General features: G+C 37.0%; 1 protein-coding gene and 1 pseudogene across 6 annotated transcripts in view; one reads left to right on the forward strand and one right to left on the reverse strand.

The window, feature by feature from the left end:
- FAM49B (family with sequence similarity 49, member B) overlaps positions 1-21,756 on the forward strand; it is a 106,305-nt gene that overhangs the window by 19,034 nt on the left and 65,515 nt on the right. For 3 of the 5 annotated variants that reach the window (XM_011938178.1, XM_011938175.1, XM_011938179.1), the window contains exons 2-3: positions 16,997-17,082; positions 18,240-18,278. The gene's annotated coding sequence lies outside the window, so the exon portion shown is untranslated. Of the gene's footprint in view, positions 1-16,995; positions 17,083-18,239; positions 18,279-21,756 lie in introns of those variants that run through there. The other 2 variants (XM_011938177.1, XM_011938176.1) reach the window with 2 other exon arrangements.
- Positions 14,599-15,033, reverse strand: LOC105509070 (annotated as a pseudogene). Its single transcript, XR_001001376.1, has one exon. The product of XR_001001376.1 is annotated as a 60S ribosomal protein L31 pseudogene (transcript).

The following is a 21,756-nucleotide window of genomic DNA, read 5'->3' on the forward strand; positions in this document are numbered from 1 at the left end:
TTTTGTAGTTTTAGTAGAGACAGGGTTTCACCATGTTGGCCAGGCTGGTGTCGATCTCCTGACCTCGTGATCCGCCCGCCTCAGCCTCCCAAAGTGCTGGGATTACAGGTGTGAGCCACCGCACCCTGCTAAAAGAAAGCATCTTATCACAGAGAGAACACTTTGTAAAAACCAGTGTCAGTCTTGTGTTCTAATATTCTCAAAAATTTTTTTAGTTCTCTGTTTTATTTTATTTTATGTTTTATTTTGTTATGTTATTTTATTTTATGTTATTTTGTTTTATTGTATTTTATGTTATTTTATGTTATGTTATGTATGTTATGTTATTTTATTTTATTTATGTTATTTTTTTTTTTTTTTGAGACAGAGTCTCGCGCTGTTGCCCAGGCTGGAGTGCAGTGGAACGATCTCGGCTCACTGCAAGCTCCGCCTCCCAGGTTCAAGCGATTCTCCTGTCTCGGCCTCCCAAAGTGCTGGGATTACAGACGTGAGCCACCGTGACCAGCCTTTATTTGATATTTTTAAAATGATCTTGGTGTTTTGTCATCTTTTCTGGATGTTCTACTTTTATATTAATGTTCAAATTTTATGTTTTGAAACTTAAAGTTTTCTTTTTAATTACCCTGGGACCTCTTAAATATCTCAAAAAACTGATCTATACAATCTTTAATTTTTGAATATCTTTATTATCTGTATTTATACTTCAGAGTTATATTTGTAACATAAATTCTGCCTGTTTGTAGGAATGGCTTTAAATTGGGAAGGGAATTACAATTAGTTTTCTATTTGAGACCAGAATATTCTTTGTAGTTCATTAACGAGTCCTCGGTTGCAAATGGCAGAACCTGACTAGGTAATTTGGATATGAAAGGAATTAATTGGGATGATGACAGGTAGGTTATAGAATTGTTGGAGAGAGTGGGAATCCAGGTTCACAAAATCAGCAATAACCAGAGGCAGCTGAGCAGCAAGAAAATACTGCCCAGATTATGTTACCATAACGGTGTGGTTAGTGCACTGTGGCCACTGGTCTCTTACTGTTGCCATTGTGAACCATTTCAAGTGTCCTTGGTCTTTGGATACGAAGTCCTGGGGTGTAGATAAAGTATTTGTGATCTGACCTCTTCCCTGAACTCTGTACTTCTGTATCTGTCGTTGCCTTCTCAACATCTTCAGATTGGTGGCTCATAAGCTTCTCAAATTTAACATGTCCAAAACTGAACTCCTCTTCTTTTTTTAATCTTCACACCTGCTCGTTTTTATCCAAGCAAGCTGTCTGATAGAAAATATTTCATAATCAAAATTTGTCTGCTTTGTTTCCTGATAAATAGAATCAGGTTATATATACCCGACAAGTTTTATTACATAGGGTAATGTTGAATACATCCCATTGCCTTACATCTTCAGGCATATAATGTCTGTCACATTTTTGGTGATACTAAATTTTATCCCTCAATTAAATGGTGTCAACCAGCCTGGGCAACATACTGAAACCTTGTCTCTACAAAAAAAATACAAAAAATTAGCCAAGAGTGGTGGTGTGATCCTGGGAGATTAAGGCTGCTGTGAACTGTGATCGTGCCACTGCACTCCAGTCTAGGCGAGAGAGTGAGACCTTGTAAAAGGTCTCGGTTTGGTGATACTTTCAAACCATGTGAATATCTGGTTGCCCAAAACTTTTCACTGAATAGCCTAACATAGGAGAGGACACTCAAATAATGGCTGTTAATGTATATCTGAATAATAGCTATCAATTATTATCAAGAAGTTAGGGAAGAAGAAAACCTTCCTGTTTTAGTTTCAGTTTTTAATAGTGTAGAGGAAAGATAAGTAAATTATTATGAATCTCAAATTCTGGAAAGCGTTAACAGTCCTTCTCCAATATGGACTGCAAAGGTGACAAATGATGGCTATATACAATTTAACTTTTTTTAAATAGATAAGATGTCTGAGTAAAAGGTGCATTAGGAAGGAGACTGAAAGATGGCTAAAATAAATATTGATCTGTTCACTTCAGTGATCAGTACTTTCTCATACATCATTTAGCATAGATCAACATTTTTCTCCATTTTTGTAGTTTTAGTACTTACAATTTTCTTCCTATTCTTGCACTTTAATATTTTTTCTGTTAATTCAAGGAAGCAAGGTCTACTTCCCAAATGACTAAAAATTGTCTCTTGTTATAAGAAATCTATCTCTGTAGATGAAATAAATTCCTAGATACTACAAATACTAAACTAAACAATAAAATCTAGAATATGTAAGTGCTCCTACATTTGGTGGAAATCAAATGAAAGGGGAAAGGGGGAATTTCTAAAATGTACAGGTTTTTGTAAGGTGTTAAATTAGCGAATGCGTAGGGTAACAGAAAGTAAAATATCCAGGATGTTATGAGTTAATGGTTTCAGAATTTATTTTAAAATTGTATTTCGTTTATTTTTTCCAGTCTGAAATACCTAGGTAAAAATTACTGATGATATGGAAATCTGTCACATAGCAGTTGAAGTACAGTTATGGCACTCATTCTGTTTGTGGGTGACTATGTTGAAAATCATTTAAACTAAGAAGTTTAAGTCTAGGAAATAAAGTCAAAATCTGAAAATACTGAATGTTTTCTACTTAATTATCTCTGTGAAACTTCCCAATGTTAGGAAAAATATAGTTCTACTGAAGAATTATGAACTCTTTTGAGAAATGAACCTATCTGATATGATATATTTATAGTTGAGTGTATTGATGTCTTGTCTGTTGAACCCATTAGATTCCATGTTGCTACTAATGAGCGCTTGGGAGAAAAGCTCATAAGACATGGTAAGGTCGTTTTTAAAAGAGGAGAAGATAGACAAGAAAGAACCACTTCATAGGACATTTAACAGGCTGGACTTAACGTGTGTTAAAGATAAAGGTTTACTACATAAATATATACTCTGACCATGAAAGAGAAAGTTTTAGAATAGTACATGTTTTTTTTTTAAAGTGTTTTCCTCGATTTGGTTTGTAAGTTCAGACTTGATAGTCCAAATTTGGAATTATAAACACTATCCAATAAGTAGAAATAACAGAAGGGCAAACAGATTAAGGTTCTTACATAGATAGCAAATGGGATAGAAATTATTGAAGAAATCAGTGCGGTTTTGTGTTTATTAGGACTAAAAAATCTTACCTGGTGTTCTTCTGAATTCTTGGAGTTGCCTTAGTCTCAGTTTAATAAAGCCTTTTTCTTAAGGATTTTAGTATTATTTTATTATGTTACCCCATTGTTAATAATCATAGGTAGTAATTAAAATGCTTCTTATAGGGGAAGATTTTCCTTTTCCAGTTTAGTGTAAATGCTAAGGTAAATCCTAAAATTAAGTTATTTGACTTAATTTGAAGCATATAAAAATATCTTTGGAAGTTGTTAGTACTGGTGTTTTTTTTTTAAGTATGTAAGGCACTCAGATATCTCACTTCTCTAGCTTTCTCTGACATTCTTCTCTAGACATAATTAAATTACTCCTTCATCTGTTTTCCCATAGCAATTTAACCACAGAACTCTAGCATAACATTTTATTTAATTGTACTGTATTGTAGTAATTTGTTTACATGTCATAGAATATGAGCTTTATGAGGACAGGTCTTGTTTTTACACAGCATTTTGTACTTTGCCATACATAGAATGTCTGTCCTATTGGGAGTCTAACTGATCTTTGTTGAGTTTTGAGGACATTTTTCACATGTGACGAAGTATTTTTCATAGTCTTAAAATCCATTGTTTTATTGCTACCAAGACATTCAGTAATATATATTACCACATATCAGATATATAGTATCTCTCCAAAGTGGTTATCTATGCCTATTGTTGCAACTGAGTTTTATCAGTCCAGAAAAACTGTATCTATCTGTAGGCTGGGTGAGCATGGTGGCTCACACCCATAATCCCAGCACTTTGGAAGGCCGAAGCCAATCACTTGAGGCCAGGAGTTCAAGACAAGCCTGGCCAACATGGCAAAAACCCATGTCTTAAAAAAATAAAATAATTTAAAAACTGTATCTGTAAAACCATGGTAGACACACCTTAGAGCATTTCATTTGAAGTCTCTTTATTTAATTTTTAATAGGAGAAATTTTATCAGTTTTCTGCTAATGATACATTGACCTCTCCTTATCTCTCTTTTCCGTAAACAAATCATTTTAGCAGAATAACAGCCTTTTGGAACCTTAACTTTAGATGAGTTGCATTTATTCTAATGTACTTACATCATTTATCTTGTTTGTTTATTCACTCATTCAGCATCTATGCTTTGGAGACTGTGATGTGTCAGGCATTGTGCTTAGTGCAGAGCGGAGTATAATAGCAATGAACAGGCTGTGATAGCCACTTTGAGTCATGGGAAGGGGTCCAGCGTTTTGATGAGTGATATGATGTGCTTTGGGCCTGTTGAGAAGATTTTTAACTCACATATGGAATATACCTTTCTCTCACACGGTCCTGTTCTCTAAATTTCTATTGTAATTGTAGTCTGTAACAACACTTCGGTGTTGACAGAATTATTATGAATTTGTTACTTTTTATATATGCAAGTATTATTTCCACAGGAAGTCATTAACTGCTTTCAGGGTAAAGATTGTTGTTTTCTTTTTTCAACCCTTAGAAAATGTAAAAAGCATTCTTAGTGTGCAGGGAGAACAAAAAGCCATGGGATTAGGCATGATCTGTGGGTGGTTTGCAGACCCTTGCTTTAGATAGACACAGCAATATCATCATATCTGGGGTTGGTCACTTTTCTATGTAAAGTTTCTTGATCTGGGATTGGGCAATCCTGGCTATATATTAGAAACATTGTGTGGCTTCTTAAACAAATACCATGGCGTGCCGTAGACTTGGTGAATAAGAATCTGTTGTGGTAGCTCTGTGGCATGCATAGTTAAAAACTAGTTAAAAACAGGGTGGTGGTGGTCCATCGATGATTGTGGTGGGCAGCCATTATTGATGGTACTTACTGGCCAGTGGTCACTTGTAACACGTGAAAATGAAGTAATACGAGGTGGGATAGATTTTCTTTTTCCAATTTTTTTGTTGTTAGATCACTGCAGTAGTAGGGTGGATTTTCTAATAGAACTAGAGCTGAAGTATTTAAAGAAATAATTAAATTTCTTAAAAAGTTGTTTTAACAATACATAAAAAAGACTTTTTTTCTTTTTTGAGATGGAGTCTCACTCTGTCACCCAGGCTGGAGTACAGTGGTGCGATCTCGGCTCGCTGCAACCTCCGCCTCCCAGGTTCAAGCGATTCCCCTGACTCAGCCTCCTGACCTAGCTGGAATTACAGGCATGCGCCACCACACCTGGCTAATTTTTGTAGTTTTAGTAGAGACAGGGTTTCACCATGTTGGTCAGGCTGGTCTCAAACTCCTGACCTCATGATCCACCCGCCTCTGCCTCCCAAAGTGCTGGGGTTACAGGCGTGAGCCACTGCGCCTGGCCAAGATATTTAAGTGAAATCTTGGAAATTTTTTTTAATGAATTGAGTCAGCCTGAGATCTCTGTGTCCTGTGCCATTACAATTACAGGTATAGACTAATGGAAGGATGATGTGTGGATATGTGATCAGGTTTCTGCATTAGAAGGATTAGTCTAATAACATTATGGAGAATGAATTAGCAAAGGTTAGAGTTGGAGCAGTGAGACCCAAATAGGCTATAGTAGGAGTCCTGGCTTGAACTGCTAGTTCAGTGGTTGTGTGCGTAGAGATCTTCAGGAAATAGAATGGTCGGTTTTTCAGGTCCTAAGTACAGGTAAGAATAATGACTGGTGTTTTCTAACTTGGATGCATGAATGGTATTGGTATGTATTAATACATAAACTTTTTCCATATCAGTGCTTAAATCTTAAACATTTTGGTATTTCTAGAACCTAGTACAATATCTGCCACGTGGTCGATATTTAATCTGTGTTGCTAATGATAGCCACAGCTAAGTGAATGTTTGTGATTTTTGTAAGCACTAAACATGCATTCTCATTGAATCTTACTTAATGCTTGCAACAGTGCTGTAAGGTCTGTTAACTCCGTTTGACAAATGAGGAAACTGATGCTTACTAGCTGTATGATCCTGAGTTACGGTAATTGTCAGAACTAGGATTCAAACTGGTATTTGACTGGTTTCAAAGCCTCTAGACTAAAACTTTTCTACCTATATATGCTATACTGTTTCCCTTTGTTGTAACATACTTAAGCACTGCGTATTAAGTAGGGTACAGAAGACTTGAGAAACAAATTTTGTCTTCCCTCAGTTATACAACTAACATCTGCAACCAATGAGTAGCAGTGTACTATTGGATGAAAATGCTTTAGAATTATAGGGATTGATGTGGGCTGGAATCCTGGGGAAAAGCCTGTTGAAAGTAGGAATAGCTTTAAATTGGCCTTTTAAGGATAAGAACCTTTTTAGAAGGAAGAAAGGAATGCCTTTTTAGGAGGAGGAAACAGATTTCAGGACTGGAATGGACATAGGCTGTTAGGGGGCTCTGCTCTAATAGCATGTTTATTAGGAGTAGCCTGAAATCAGAATGGATATTCATTCCTAAGTGTGCCAGTTTGAGAATGTATCCTGAAAAGTGTTGGGAGCTATTAGAAGTTTTTTTTTTTTCTTTAATAGAGCAGTGATGAGATAAAATTAGTGTCTCTTACAGTGCTTGACTAATATTAGATTCTCAGGTATTTGTGTGATAGAAATAAAGTGGAGAGAGAACTACAGAAGTAGGTTAACCATTTAGGAGATTATTGCAGTAGTTAGGAGTGAGAGCATAAAAACCTGAGCTACGGAAATGACAAAGAATAAGTACGAATTTAGGAGAAATTGAAAGCAAAGGAATAGAAACCTTTTCAGAAGAAAGTTGGATAGAATTTCATTTCAGAAGAAAGTAGATGATTTGCATTTTGTTACTGACTCTGCCCAAATTTAACCTTTCTGGGTCTCAGCTTTCCCATTTGTGAAATAGAATTGGGATAGGATATGATTTTAAATTGAAATCATAAAGCTTATTTTTAGCTTTAAAACTTTTGCCTCTATGGGCTTTTCTTTTATTCTGTTTCAGAGATCACCTGTATACCAGATTTCAAAGTTAAAATATAAATACAAATGTAATAGGATGTCTTAAGTTCTAAAGGTCTGAAATTATGGACTTCATAAAAGACCGTGTTGATGTAGGTACTAATAAGTTGTTAAGTGCTAATTAAATTAGGGTTCTTATAGGAAATTTTGATGCACTAAAGTTCTAAGTGTGTTTTCGTAGAAGATGAGTGAGATAGTTCTTCTGGAGACTCTAGGCATTAGATCCTCTAGATTACAGAGTAAATACATACATTAGAGTAACGTGGATCTTGGAAAATGCAGTTTCTCAGGCTTGACCCACAAAATTTAGTGGGTTGTGGCAAGCCCGAGAATCCACATTTTTGGCAGATGCAGATGGTCCATGGACCATTTTTAAAAGTTTTATGAAGCATACAGTTTGTTGAGCTTCAACATAGTTAATCACCCATGAAATCATCACCACAATCAAGATAATGAACATAATCTCCTTCAAAGTTTTTTCCTGACTCCTTCAAATCTGTCCACCCTACCTGCCCCTAGACCCCAGTCAACCACCTATGCCTTTTCTGTCTTTATAATATTAGTTTGCATTTCCTAGAATCTTACTGTTTTATTAATTTATTTAGAAGTAGGGTCTCACTGTGTTGCTCAGACTTGACTCCTAAAATCTTATATATGAGGAATCATACAATATATGTTCTTTTATATCTGGCTTCTTCAACTCAGCATAGTGATTTTGAGATTTATACTTAATATTGGATGTGTCAGTAACTTGTTTGTTTTATTGCTGAGTGGTATTCCAGCATATGGAAATACTACAGTCTGTCCATTCGTTTGCTAATGAGCATTTGGGTTGCTTGCAGTTTGAGACTAGTTGCTATAAACATTAGTGTATGATTCTTTTTATGAGCATAATGCTTTCATTTTTCTTGGATAAATACCTCGATGGAATGACTATTATATGGAAGGTGTATATTTAACTTTTTAAAATGGCTTTGCACAAGTGTGTAGGAATTCATTTGCACTGTATTCTCACCAGCACTTGGTATGGTCATTTACAGTATTTTTTTTAGCCATCTGGTGTGTTTTCAGTTTGTATTTCTCTAGTGCCTGATGGTATTGAGCATCTTTTCAAGTGCTTATTTGCAATCCATTTAACTTTGGTGAATTATCTGTTGAAATCTTTTGCCAGTCTTTAAATTCATTTGCTTTCCTTCTTAGGCTGTAAAAGTTCTTTATACAGGCAGTTATCATTTTGTGCTGTGGAATGTAAAAATACTTGTGCAGGCTTAACTTTTGTAAAGCAATCTTAGAAATTGTGTTGTTCCATGATTTTTAGACATTTTCGTCAAAACATACTCTCATTGTTGCAAAATGTATAGGGAAATGGATAAAATAGTAAAACTAGTATTTACTTAGTACAGTTTAATTAAACCTTGAGAATTAAAGTGTTTTATTTCTTTGTAAAAATCTTTTCAAGAGTGATTGGAACTGTGCCTGGTTTCTTCTTCCCTGTTGTATAGTGTGGAGTGAGCATCATTTGTAGGCCTTGGACAAGTTGATAATACTTGTAAGTTTGGATCAGCTTCAAACATTTTATCCATTACACCATGAATATCAAGACGTATATGTAAGAATTCCTTTAATATGAAGGTTTCTTGCTGGCATGACTTCCTCTGAGACATTGTCATCCTTTTCACCATAACCACTCTCTTCTTTCATGTTGATCAGTTTACCTTCAGAAAGTTCCTCTGGCTGCATGTTTAGTCTCCCTGTTGGCAGCAGTGTCAACATTCTCACAGTCAACTCTTTCTTTTGTAACTCCATTAATATTCCATTAGAATTTTATTTCCAGCATTATCGCTTTTGTTTCTTTGCTTCACTTTCATCTTTGTTGGCAAATCCTCTCCTTCAGTTACCCATTTTTAAAAAAAAGTATCTCATGGGTTTGTCACTGGGGGACAGGAAGTAACACAGCTACATGCTCTGCAGTCTGTGCATTTAGTGAATAACAGGTGTGCAGTGACCAGTGACTGACTTTAAAAGAAGTGATATGATTGGTCATGGATCAGGATATAAAAAATAGGAGAAAAGTATAAAACTATAAAGATTTCTATATTTTCAGTATCTTCATTTCTCATTACATTTAAAAAAGACAAAAACTAGACATTTTAGAAAAAGTGTATCTATGGTTATGGTCTATACAATAGTAATAATAATAATAATAATAATAACAATAATATCAACTTTTTTATAGAGTCCTTATGTGTCAGGGACAGTTTTAAGTGCTAGACGTATTCTTATTTAATCCTCATAATAACCCAATTAGGTGGTAGGTATTACTGTTATCCCCACTAGAGAGAGAGAAACTTGTCCAATGGTGAGCCTCACAGTTTGGCTCCGGAATCTGTGCTTTATTTATACTAGTGCTACTTAAAAGAAACACTTTGCAAACCAGCACTGGTTCATAAACTGACTGTTCATACATAGTCTGTGAAGAATTGGAATTTGCATTTTGTAAGCTTTTAAAAATTACAAAAAAAAATTCTTTTTTACCCCTAGTAATTTCTACACAAGCATTGGATCGTGGTGGCTGGAAAATACTCTAGCAATTGCTTGTCATTGAAGAATGTGCTTTGGTTTTCTTTAAAAGGATTAGCTAATGAATGCAGGTGTATGTATTTTAAATGTTTCAAGAATTGCAATTAATTGAACAACTTCTAGTTCTGATTATTATGGAAAAGCTTTTACTGTAATTACAACACTGTGGGGAAAGACAAGGTTTATCCCAAGAGCTTCTGCTTATACAGTCATGAATTTGAAAGCGGAGCAGATTCCTGAAAGTCAAGGTATTGCATTGTAGGATTCACTTTTGTGCTGTGTTTTTAAATGTATCAGTTTCTTTAACAGCAGTAGAGAACATTCTTGTTTTCTGTCACCATAAACATGACACACAGATTAGGAATTCACTGAATCATTTTACTTGAACCACTCTTTAATATGCCTTCGTTAGTTCATCCTGTTGATTATCATATAGAATTGTTTGAGAAAAATGACCTGCAAGAAAAGAAAGGCCCAGCCTGGGCAACCTAATAAGACCCTGTCTCTAAAATAAAAATAAAGAAAGGCAAATTTTGAAAAACCCGTCTTTGTTTTCATTCAAATGCAGCTTCCCTGTTCCCAGTCCTCCCCTTCCCCCAGCCTCAGAGTGCATCTCTGCATCTTTTGAGGTAATTATATGGCTTTTTTCTTTTAATCTGTTAGTGTGGTGAAAACAGTAGGTATTCTGAACCAACCTTGTGCTTCTCAGATAAGCCAAACTTGGTCATAATTTTTAAAAAAAAATTTTGTGATTTCAGATAATTGCAGCATAGGACTGGGGTGGGGAGCGCGGTGCTGGGAGAGTGGTGAAACAAGGTGAGCTGCTGGAAGGAATGGTCGTTTCAGTGCTAGTGCAGTTTGCAACTTCAGATAATTCTGGAGCATATATATATATATTTAGCAGGATGTATAAATTCAGCTATATATTTGATCTTTTATAAAATTGACCTGGGATAAATTTGTATACACACACACACACAACTATAAAGCTTTATTTTCCTTATTACCTCTGTTTGTATTTAACATTCCTTTAAAATTATATGTGTAAATTTTATAAGGGGTTTTGAACATATGGGGTAGATTAAATGAACACCAAAAACTCTATCTTTCCTTTTAACTAGCGTTTAATTTTACAGAGTGTGACCTTATAGGACCTCACTTACTTGTTTTCACATAACATGTCTTAAACCTGTGGAATCTTTAGGTTAGCACGATTAAAGCACCTGCCATCAAAAAATGCATTTTACAGTCTCTCCATGGCTGTATGTTCCAAAACTTAGCTGAGTTGAAGTATCAGAAAAGTTCCATTGTAGATGGTCAATAATCCGGGCAAGATGTTGACAGTAAGCAGGAGATCCAGAAGTAAGAAGGTTCTATATAATGTCCTCAAAGCCTGGTGAGCCTCTTAATCTAGCTCTTGGCCTTTTAATTTGCCCTTACCTCAGGTTTTTCCATTATGCTGTTATAGGTTTTGTTTGTTTTTGTTTTTGTTTGTTTTTTTGCACACAACCAGAGCCAGTTAATTTTTGTATTTTTAGTAAGGACAGGGTTTCACCGTATTGATCAGGCTGATTTTGAACCCCTGACCTCGTGATTCACCCACCTCGGCCTCACAAAGTGCTGGGATTACAGGTGTGAGCCACCGCGCCTGGCCGTGGGTTATTTTTTTAAAGAATCATTTTTAATTTTACAATAAAAGAAGTTGGTGGAAAAGTAGTATTTGTTTCACAAGAAATCACATTTACAGAAAGGAATATTGTAATAAATATTGAACGAGATTGTTTCCTGAAAAGTAATTTTCTCCCTCTGTTCCCTTCCTCGTTTCTGTGCCTTCCCCTTCTTTTCCTAATTCCTTATCCTCTAGTCATGACCTTGGACAAACTACTTTTAAAGCCTCTGATTGCTCATCAATGAAAAGGGTTTAATTTTAACCTATTAGATTGACAGGCTTCAGTGAAATATATCATGCAGTACAGTGTCTAAAACATAGGAAGTACTTAGAAAAAGGCAGCTGAGTAGAAAGGGACAGTTTAAAAGACTATACCTCACTTTATGCATTTATATTGAATATCTGATCAAGGAAATTCAGATTTGATAGTTACCTCCTTGAAAATACATAAGGCCTTGATGGAAAATAGGAAGGACTAAGTTACACAATTGTGGAGAAAAAAATAGTTGGCCTCAGTAGTTAAAAAAACAATGGGAGAGAGACCGGGCAACATGGCTCATGCCTATAAACCGGGCAACATGGCTCATGCCTATAATTCCAGTGCTTTTGGAGACCACGTAGGGAGAACACCTTGAGGCCAGGAGTTCAAAGTTACAGTGAGCTATGGTTATACGACTGCATTCCAGCCTGGGCGACAGAGCGAGACCCTGTTTCTTTTTGTTTTTAGAATTAGGTTCTTGCTTTGTCGCCCATGTTGGAGTGCAGTAGCACTCATAGCCCACTGTAGCCTTGAACTCTTGGGCTTAAGCCATCCTCCTGTCTCAGCCACACATGTAGTATGTTACTAGACCTGGCTGTTCATTTTATTGTTTTTATGTATATGGGTCTTGCTGTGTTGTCTCGTCTGTTCTCAAACTCCTGATCTCAAGTGATCCTCCCACCTCAGCCTCCTGAAGTGTTGGAATTACAGACATGAGCCACTGCACCTGGCCCCTGTCTCTTAAAAAAAAGAAAAAGACACCACTTGTCAAGGATGCTGTGAAGTTGGCCAGTGCATCATTCTGATGGTAATGTTAATTAGAATGTATCTTTGGACGGCAATTTGGCACTAGGTATAAAGACCTTGATGTATCCTAAACATTTTTGAGTTATTTCAACAAAGATTTATGTTCATAGCTAAAATAATTATTCAAGGTGTTCACATGGCCCTCTGCACAAGGGGTGCCACACCTGTGGGTATATCAGGCATGAGATAGACATGTCACATTTGAGAAGATTGTCTGGTGAATGGAGCGATTCTGGGCCTTCTGGCCACATCTTGGAGCCAGGAGTTCAAGGTTATAGCAAGTTGCCTGGTACATAAACCCATACTGGCACCTATGGCATACCAAGACTCTGGAGAGCTCCGGTGAGGACACTGTCCATGCAAGTGGTTACAGCATGGTCTTGTCCAGACTGAGCTCCAGACTCCAGGCATCCCCTGAGGTGATTCCTTTCACTTACTCGCCCACCACTCCAGTCTGACAGAAACTGATCTGGTAGTCTCATTTGAGAAATTTGGGGCAAGGGTGCCTGGCACTGGCTTAGGTATGTTTTTGTGCCTTAGTGTTCAGGGATTATGTTTGTCAGTAGGCAAGAGTGTGACCCTTGTGTGCAGGGACATGTGTATGCACAGCCAGGGTGTTTGCTTGCCGGGGTTCTTAAACCCCGACCCAGGCAGAGCTATATTGTGTAGTTGTTGAGGTTGTGCAATAAAGTAGTAGTTCATAAACATTTTTATATTAGACTGGGATAACTTTTTCTAATCTCACAAAGTCTTTATGTGCTTATGGAAGTCTTGGGCGTAGCATTGTTTATAAGAGCAAAAGGTTAGAAAAACTTGAATATCCAACAGTGAGAAAATGCTTGAAAAAATGTGGTATAACCATATGATGAGTTGGTATGTAAAGACTAAAAGTGGTATTTTGGCAGAGTTTTTAATCATGTGAAAATATTGCTCATGATATCAATGATGAAAAGCAGTACAAATACAAAGAAATGGTGTTAAATCGTATAAAAATATACATAAAAAATTAGAGGAGAATAAATTGTTAAAGCTTGGTTGTGGGATTATAGGTAGTGGTGCTTGTTTCTTTCCACTTTCTTTATGTATTTTTTATAGTGAATATGTTTTACCCTTATAATAAAGGGGAAAATTAAGATTTTAAGAAATTTTTAGACTCTACAAAAATCAAGTCATGTTCTGAGAACCTGGCATTACCTAGGCAACCATTACTGGCAATTTTACTTTTTCCTGGAGGTAATTTAAAAAAAAAGGTTTAGAGATAATGAGAAATGTTGGTATTTCAGATCTTCTGGAGCATGGGTTTACAACAGAGATTAAGAATTTCTTGGCCAGGCATGGTCCAGGCTCATGCCTGTGATCCCAGCACTTTGGGAGTGGGAGGACTGAGATGGGAGGATTGTTTGAGGCCAGGAGTTCAAGACCAACCTGGTCAATATAGCAAGACCCCATCTCTATTTTATTTAGAAATGTTTTTTAAAAATCTTCATAAAAAAGAATTTATTGATACTGTATTAATACTTAGTATTAATATTTGCACAATATCAAGATTTATATGTATCACATATGCCTTGATATTTGTTTTTATATAGAAAATGTAGTTCTAGGTATATCAAGGAGGGAGGTTCTTAATGTAACCTTTGTACTTTCTTCTGATCAAACTATTTTGTGATAGTAAGCATGGTGTAGGATGACATAGAGGAAGCCTCAGGTGTTTGAGTTCTGGTGCGTGTTAGACATGGTTTTCTTAATAGTACTATACTTGAGATTTAGTGTCAGTAGAGAGATACACATTATTGTAATTTTAATATTAAATACAAAAGGTAATGACCATGTTCAGCAAAACTAGCAATTCCATTAATCTACACACTTTGAGTCCATTTTTGCTCTTTAACAAAGGAAAAGGATGCACAGATAACCTAATTTAAATAAGTGGAAATCTGCATTTTACAAATAAAGCATGCCCAAATAACTTAAATACGACCCAAGTCTATCTCATTTCAGAACCAGTTCTCTAAACCATTTTATTGTATTTGCTTTTTATTATTAGGGAGTATACATTTTTTTCATAATTTATTGTTTTGCCTCCCTGTTACAAATTATCAAGTTATTTTTTTCTGTTGTCTTCATGTGATTTATATACACTCCCATGAACTATTTTAAGACATTTTGTTATCCTTTTTTTTTTCTTCAATTTTATAACTTTATTTGATGTATTTGACCATCAGCGATTAGTTCTCATCCACATCGACTGTCTGTAGATTTTTGAAAGTGGTAACAGGTACATAGGTAACCAAAGTATAGAGCTTGTTTGGTGAATCTTCATCCTCATTACGTTTTCTGGACAGCCGCACATGGATTCGATATGGGACATTCCTTATTCCTTTGGCCCAGACAGCTTTGTTGAGCCTTGTATCAATGCGCACATCTGGAGTTCCCATCTTCTTCATGGCAAATTTCCGAATCTCTTTGAGTGCCCGAGGGGCACGCTTCTTGAAGCCCACTGCATGGATGCGCTTGTGAATGTTGATGGTGTATTCTCGGGTCACCACCTCGTTGATGGCAGAACGGCCCTTTTTCTTCTCGCCACCCTTCTTTGCGGGAGCCATTCTGCTGGGTCCAAGTTGGAAAAGCCATTTTGTTATGCTTTATCTTTAATTTTTACATGATTGATCTTTCCATTTTAAATTTCTTACAGTGTTTTATATTTTAGCATATTATTCCTCCAAAGATAAGTAAGATTCTTTGTTCTATTTTCTGAGATTTAGTTTTGAGAAATTAAACTCTAATTCATGTGTAATGTATAGTTTGAGAAGGGTCTATCTTAGTTTTCCGTGGAGTTATTTCAACACCATTTACTTATTTATTTATTTTTTGAACAGAGTCTCATTCTGTCACCCAGGCTGGAGTGTAATGCGTGATTTCAGCTCACTGCAGTCTCTACCTCCCAGGTTCAGGCAATTCTTGTGCCTCAGCTTCCCGAGTAGCTGAGATTACAGGCATGCACCACCGTGCCCAGTTGATTTTTGTATTTTTAATAGACACAGGGCTTCGCTGTGTTGACCAGGCTGGTCTCAAACTCCTGACCTTAGGTGATCCACCCGCCTTGGCCTCCCAAAGTGCTGGGCTTATAGGCATGAGCCACTGCACAAGGCCAGCAGTGAGATTTATGTACCATCATATGAAATACTACAAAGCTATAAACATGGTTGACAGAATGGTCTGAAGTCATAACTCATGTCTTGCTGGAGGCAAGTAAATTTTAGCACTTAACTTGAAGAATCTCTCGGTTTGTAGATTTTAGGTGCCTGGATTGTCCAATTTAAATGTTAGTTAATTTTTACTACTTATGACCTGATACTTGACTTCTAAGGATGAATACAGTTACAAGTGTTTTATTGTGTCTTGATTAATTAAAATTTTATTTTAGTAGATTAATAATTATTTATTAATTGAATTAATAATTGAATTTTCCCTCATGGTTTTATGCAAAGTAGCCGTGTTTTTCCTGCTATTGTTTATAAAAGTGGTCAGTCAAGCCACTTGTTTTGTTTATTTCTGGGTGCCTGCAGTGGGCCTTAGGGAAGGAAGTTTTATCTTTGGCAGAAAAAGCAAAAAAGTGTTTATTCATTTCACTTCTGGTAATACTGATCCAAGGCAAGCTTTTGAGGAAAACTAGAGCGGTTAGGCTTTGAACGTGACTCCCATTTGTGAACTAACTCATAGAGAAAAGTGAAAAATTGTAATCCTAGCACTTTGGGAGCCGAGGCGGGCAGATCACGACATCAGGAGATCGAGACCATCCTGGCTAACACGATGAAACCCCGTCTCTACTAAAAATACAAAAAATTAGCCAGGAATGGTGGCGGGTGCCTGTAGTCCCAGTCACTTGGGAGGCTGAGACAGGAGAATGGTGTGAACCCGGGAGGCGGAGCTTGCAGTGAGCTGAGATCGCGCCACTGCACTCCAGCCTGGGTGACAGAGCGAGACTCCGTCTCAAAATAAATAATTTATTAAATAAAATAATAAATTGTAGACAATGTGAAGTTCTACAGCAGAAGTCGCAAACTGATGGCTATTCCACGTATAGCCGTTAGATGGTTTCATTTGGCCTTTTGAGTGTGTCTGACTTATTTCATTAGTTGCTCATGTCTAAAATCTGTTTCACATGGATATTGAGCTCTGGATCACCTGTATTTTTAGCATGGCATGTTGACAACAGTGGCATCATTTAGATAAACACAACTGTTTGTTTGCCTGGTTAACACTTATCTAAGATGGCCCCAGCCAGCCAACTCCATATGCATTTTTGCAACCTCTCTTCTAGTTTCTTGAATATGAAGTAGTAGTAGATCTGATAATGGTCAGGCAACAGAATCTTCTGCCTTAAGTTAGTGGGAAATAGTAGGCACAAGGATTTTAGGTAGTGAGAGTTTGGGTGGAATATGGGGTGTGCAAGAAAGTGTAGTCGAAATTAAGAAGGAGCATTCAGTGAGGTAGGATGAAAAGGGATTATGGTATTGTGGAAATCAAGTGTATTGACCTAGTTTCACCCATAAAGCAGAAACTGAGACTGGTGCTTTCTTACAGGTAATCATTTGCATACCTGTTAGCAAGAAACAGAAGTTGAAGGACTGGAACAAGTGAACTAGGAAAGAGGGAACGCCAATCCAAGGGTGCGTTATTGAGCTGCTCACTTTTGTGAGCACCTGGGGCTTGATCCTGAGGAAGCCCTCTGAGAAAGCAATAAAGATATGCCTTTTGCTGGGAAGAAGGTGGTATTTATTTGCTAGATCCCATCTCTCATTGGTCAAGGGTTGCCCATGGTGTTAACACCTTCAAATTTTCAGGTTTGTTTATGTCTCTGGATAGCTGAAGAATTCCTGTAGACATCTATTGCAAAGCCCCAGAGCAGAAAGTGAACCACAGATAGTACAGTCAGGAGGAGGTACCTCAGCTAGAGTGAAAACATGAGGCTTTTTCCTGATAGAGTGGTCCATACCTTCTTCTCCAAGGGGTTAATGTCTTTATTTGCTTCTTATAAGCTTATTTGCAAAATTATAATATACTCATTCTGAAGATTCCATTTTACCTAAAATTGTGTGTTTGAGATAGTAAAACCAAGCCTGGTATGGTTGCTCATGCCTATAATTCCAGCACTTTGGGAGGCCAAAGCAGGAAACTCACTTGAGCCCCAGGAATTGGAGATCATCCTGGACAAAATAGCGAGACCCTCTCTCTACAGAAATGAATGAATGAATGAATGAATGAGTGAAATAATAAAACCAATTCTAGAGAGGGCTTTGTGGTTCACTTGAATTTTGCCAGATGTGTCCCTGGCAAATAATAGGTTATTGTCATGGAATAAGGATTCTAGTACCTTGAGTAAAACTGATTATTAATACATTGAAACTGAATGAACTTAAACTGTGATAAGAATATATAAATATGCCTCTTTTGATAGTTGTAGGCCCCTGCTCTAAGACTAAAGAGGAATTACTTTCCTTTTCTTACCCTTTGCTTCATAAGCTGTGATGAGATTTGTGTACTTGTCTTCATACACTTTTTACTCTCTGAGTGTATTGACAGTGACAACTGGGTTGTCTTAACCTATTGTTGTTTTCAGGGCTTAATATGATGCCTTACTCTAAGTAGGTCCTCCATGAGTGGTGGTTGAGTTAATCCAAGGAAATAAATAAATATATGTGTGTATGTATAAAATGTGCATGTGCATGATGGCATTCGTAAACTTTAAAGTTAACTGTAATAAAAACTTGTTTTAAAATATACTAATATTTTAGACTGTCTTCCTTTTTTTTCTTTCTTTAAACAGATAGAAGGACAAGGACAGAATCACCAGCACTGGCTGAAGGTAAATATGTCTTTGGGGGAAATGATTATCCAAATGTAAATAAAAATTATGATTTCAATAAACTACATATAATTTAAGGGAAATGTTCTATACACAATATTGAGGTACTAAAAATGTTGTTAGGAAATATCGATTGGTTAGTTTTTGACTTAGAATAGGACCTGGTGGGGAAAATGTAAATTAATTAGAACTTTTTTTTAACAGCTTTCTTTCAGTAGGAGAGGTATGTGTTTTCCTTTGAATTAAGTCATTTTAGCTATCACCAGTATAGTTGATCAAGAAAGTTCTAAGCCATAATTTTAGTAGTTTAAAGTATATGTATGTACATATATTTTTTTTTCATTGAAAACAGAAGGGAAGACACTTTACACATAATCTTAAGAATTCTGTCCATTATTGGTTTTGGTCCTTTTTTAAAAAAAATTTTTTTAGAAGCAAAGAATCGTTACCATAAAAGGTAGTTGTTGTTAAAGGGTCCTGAGTACTTAAACATTTGTAATTCTGCAATTGTTTTAATTATAACAAGTTATTAAGTATTCAAAACTTAATTTTTTTTTTACAGACTTTTTGTGTTCTTAAGTGAAAATGACTGGCTTAAAATCCCTTTCCGTGTTCTTCTTAGTTATAAACAGAGTATATTTTTTCAAAACTAGCTCATCAGGCCAGTCGTGGTGGCTCACCTGAGCCTGGGGTGTCCAGGTTGCAGTGAGCCATGATTGCATCACTGCACTGTAACCTGGGCAACAGAGCCAGACCCTGTCTCAAAAAACAAAAACAAGGGTGGGCGTGGTGGCTCAAGCCCGTAATCCCAGCACTTTGGGAGATCAAGGTGGACAGATTACCTACCTGAGGTCAGGAGTTAAGATCAAGCCTGGCCCACAGCCTGGGCAACAGAGTGAAACTCTGTGTCAGAAAACAAAAACAATAAAAACAAAAACAAAAATCCAGCCCATCATTTTGTTAGAGCTGGTACAACAGTTACTACTATGACAGTCCTTCAGAATCGTTATCACCTTGCTCACTCTGTATTTTACAGATCAGAGGTTCTTAATGAGTATTTTTTTGTGCCAAGGACCTCTGTGGCAATCGTATGAAGCCTATGAATCCTGCCTCGGAATAATGATTCATGATTGTATAAAGTACATAGGATTAAGAAGGAAACATTGCAGTGAAAAGCCATTAACAAATAGTAATACGTGTGCTGCTTACATTAATATGTGTGTTTCTCATGTTAGAAAATAAGCAGTAGGAGTAAATATGCTGTATATCGTAATTTTAAATAGATGTTGTATGCAAAAATTGTAATATGAGAATACCCATGGTTTCTATTAATGACACATTCATAGGTTTTCTAATACTACTGTGGTTTGTTACTTATATTCTTGATTGAAGGAATTGTTAATTTTTGTATAGAGTTTAGTGAAAAGGTTCCCATCCATATTCACAGATCCCTGAATTCTCTATGGACCCCCATATTAAGAACCTCAGTTAGTGAAAATTCAGCTAGACCTTTCTGCATCATACTTCAGTGAGTGTAGTTTTTCATACTCTATATAACTAATCTTAAAGAAGTAGTTACAGGCTGGGCTCGGTGGCTCATGCCTGTAATCCTAGCAGTTTGGGAGGCCAAGGCAGGTGGATTGAGGTCAGGAGTTTGAGACCAGTTTGGCCAACATAGTGAAATCCTGTGTCTACTCAAAATACAAAAATCAGCCAGGCATGGTAGCACCTGCTTGTTATCCCAGCTACTCAGGAGGCTGAGGCACGAGAATGACTTGAACCGGGAAGGTTGCAGTGAGTGAAGATCTCACCACTGACTCCAGCCTAGGTGACAGAGCTAGACTCTGTCTCTCAAAAAAAAAAAAAAAAAAGTATCCTAATGGTGTAGGCTAGAAGTTTGTGAAATACCTTTGAAGAAGCTTCTATTTGCTGGTCCGTAATAACAGAAACAACAAATTTTGTGGAGAAAGGGAGTAGAAAATAAATGTTGAGCCTGCCTTCAAAGAACATGAAGTAAATATGTAAAAAACAAGTATCAGGGCTGGGCGCATGGTGGCACACGCCTGTAATTCCAGCACTTTGGGAGGCCGAGGTGAGTGGATCACTAGAGGCCAGGAGTTCGAGACCAGCCTGGCCCTCATGGTGAAATCCCATCTCTACTAAAAATACAAAAATTAGCCAGGCATGGTTGTGCGCACTTGTAATCCCAGCTACCCAGGAGGCTGAAGCACAAGAACCACTTGAGCCCGGGAGGCAGAGGTTGCCATGAGCTTAGATCATGCCACTGCACTCCAGCCCAGGCGATAGAGTGGGACTTTGTCTCAAAAAAACCGTCTTCCCAAAGCCCAAATATCAGTATGAGACACCAAAATTTTACGAAGAGAAATGCCATCATTGCCATAGGAAGGATACAAATAGTAGTGCTCTGATAATTGTGTTCTGGAAACAAGAAAAAGGTAGAGACTTACAGAAAGTCACCAATTGTTTTGCAGTTCCATCAGTAGTATAAGCTGTATGGTGGTAAGTGTCAGTCTGATCTAGAAAGAGGCTGGAGTGATGTCCCTGAATCCCAATGTTTGCCCAGCAGCTGACAGCTGACTACAAATTGAATGGCAGGTCTGTTGAAGTTTGATGAATGGCAAAAACAGCATTAACAATCATTTTAAAGGAGACATAGTGGGGAACCTGACTTTCTTTTTTGTTTCCTTCATTGTGGTGGTGCTTGATTCTTTTGATGTGATCTGGGCCTCTTGCCATGTTTTAAAGAGGTTCTCAAAAGCTGCACTGCCAGAGTCAGTGGATTAAGCCCCACATTTTTACTCATTTGCTACTTTGTCCAAGTCAACAAGTTTCTCTAGTCTTTATTTCCCTTCTTTCATAAAATGAGGGAGTTTAGCTCATTCAAGTCATTTCACAAACCCTTTAGTCTGGGCTCAGATTTTCTATCCTTTGTCATCCCCTTTCTCCATTTCTTTTCTCTGTTTTTTTCTCCCAGCGACTTTAGACATGGTAGTGAAAGTCTTCAGAATCAAAATGGAGTTACTAATGTTAAGGAAACCCAGGGAAGCTGTGTACAGAGCCAGGGAAGGCTGTGAAGAGTGTTCTCACACTCATATGCCTGATAATGAAAGAGACTACAAAAACCATATCCTTACACAAAGGCCATCACCACCTTACACAAAATAATACTTCTGCAAGGACATCTGCCCAGCATCTGCCTGTTCAACCTCCAACTAGTGTCACCCTTGTTATCGATCTTTGTAGCGAAGGATATTTATTTCAAAACTATTATATAACCCTTGTTTTTCCTTTGAAACCTTTGTCTTCCTTTACCTCCCTGAATATGTCTGGCATAGTTTACTATGTCATGCATATTCCTGTTGCAATGCTCTGTTCTGAAATAAACATCTTTTCTTTGTTTTACTCTCTCTCTGTTATTTAGGTTGACAGTAAAAATTCAAAGTGGTTTAGTGATTTG

This window comes from Colobus angolensis, unplaced genomic scaffold (assembly GCF_000951035.1).
Source record: "Colobus angolensis palliatus isolate OR3802 unplaced genomic scaffold, Cang.pa_1.0 Scaffold17, whole genome shotgun sequence".
Taxonomy (NCBI): domain Eukaryota; kingdom Metazoa; phylum Chordata; class Mammalia; order Primates; family Cercopithecidae; genus Colobus; species Colobus angolensis.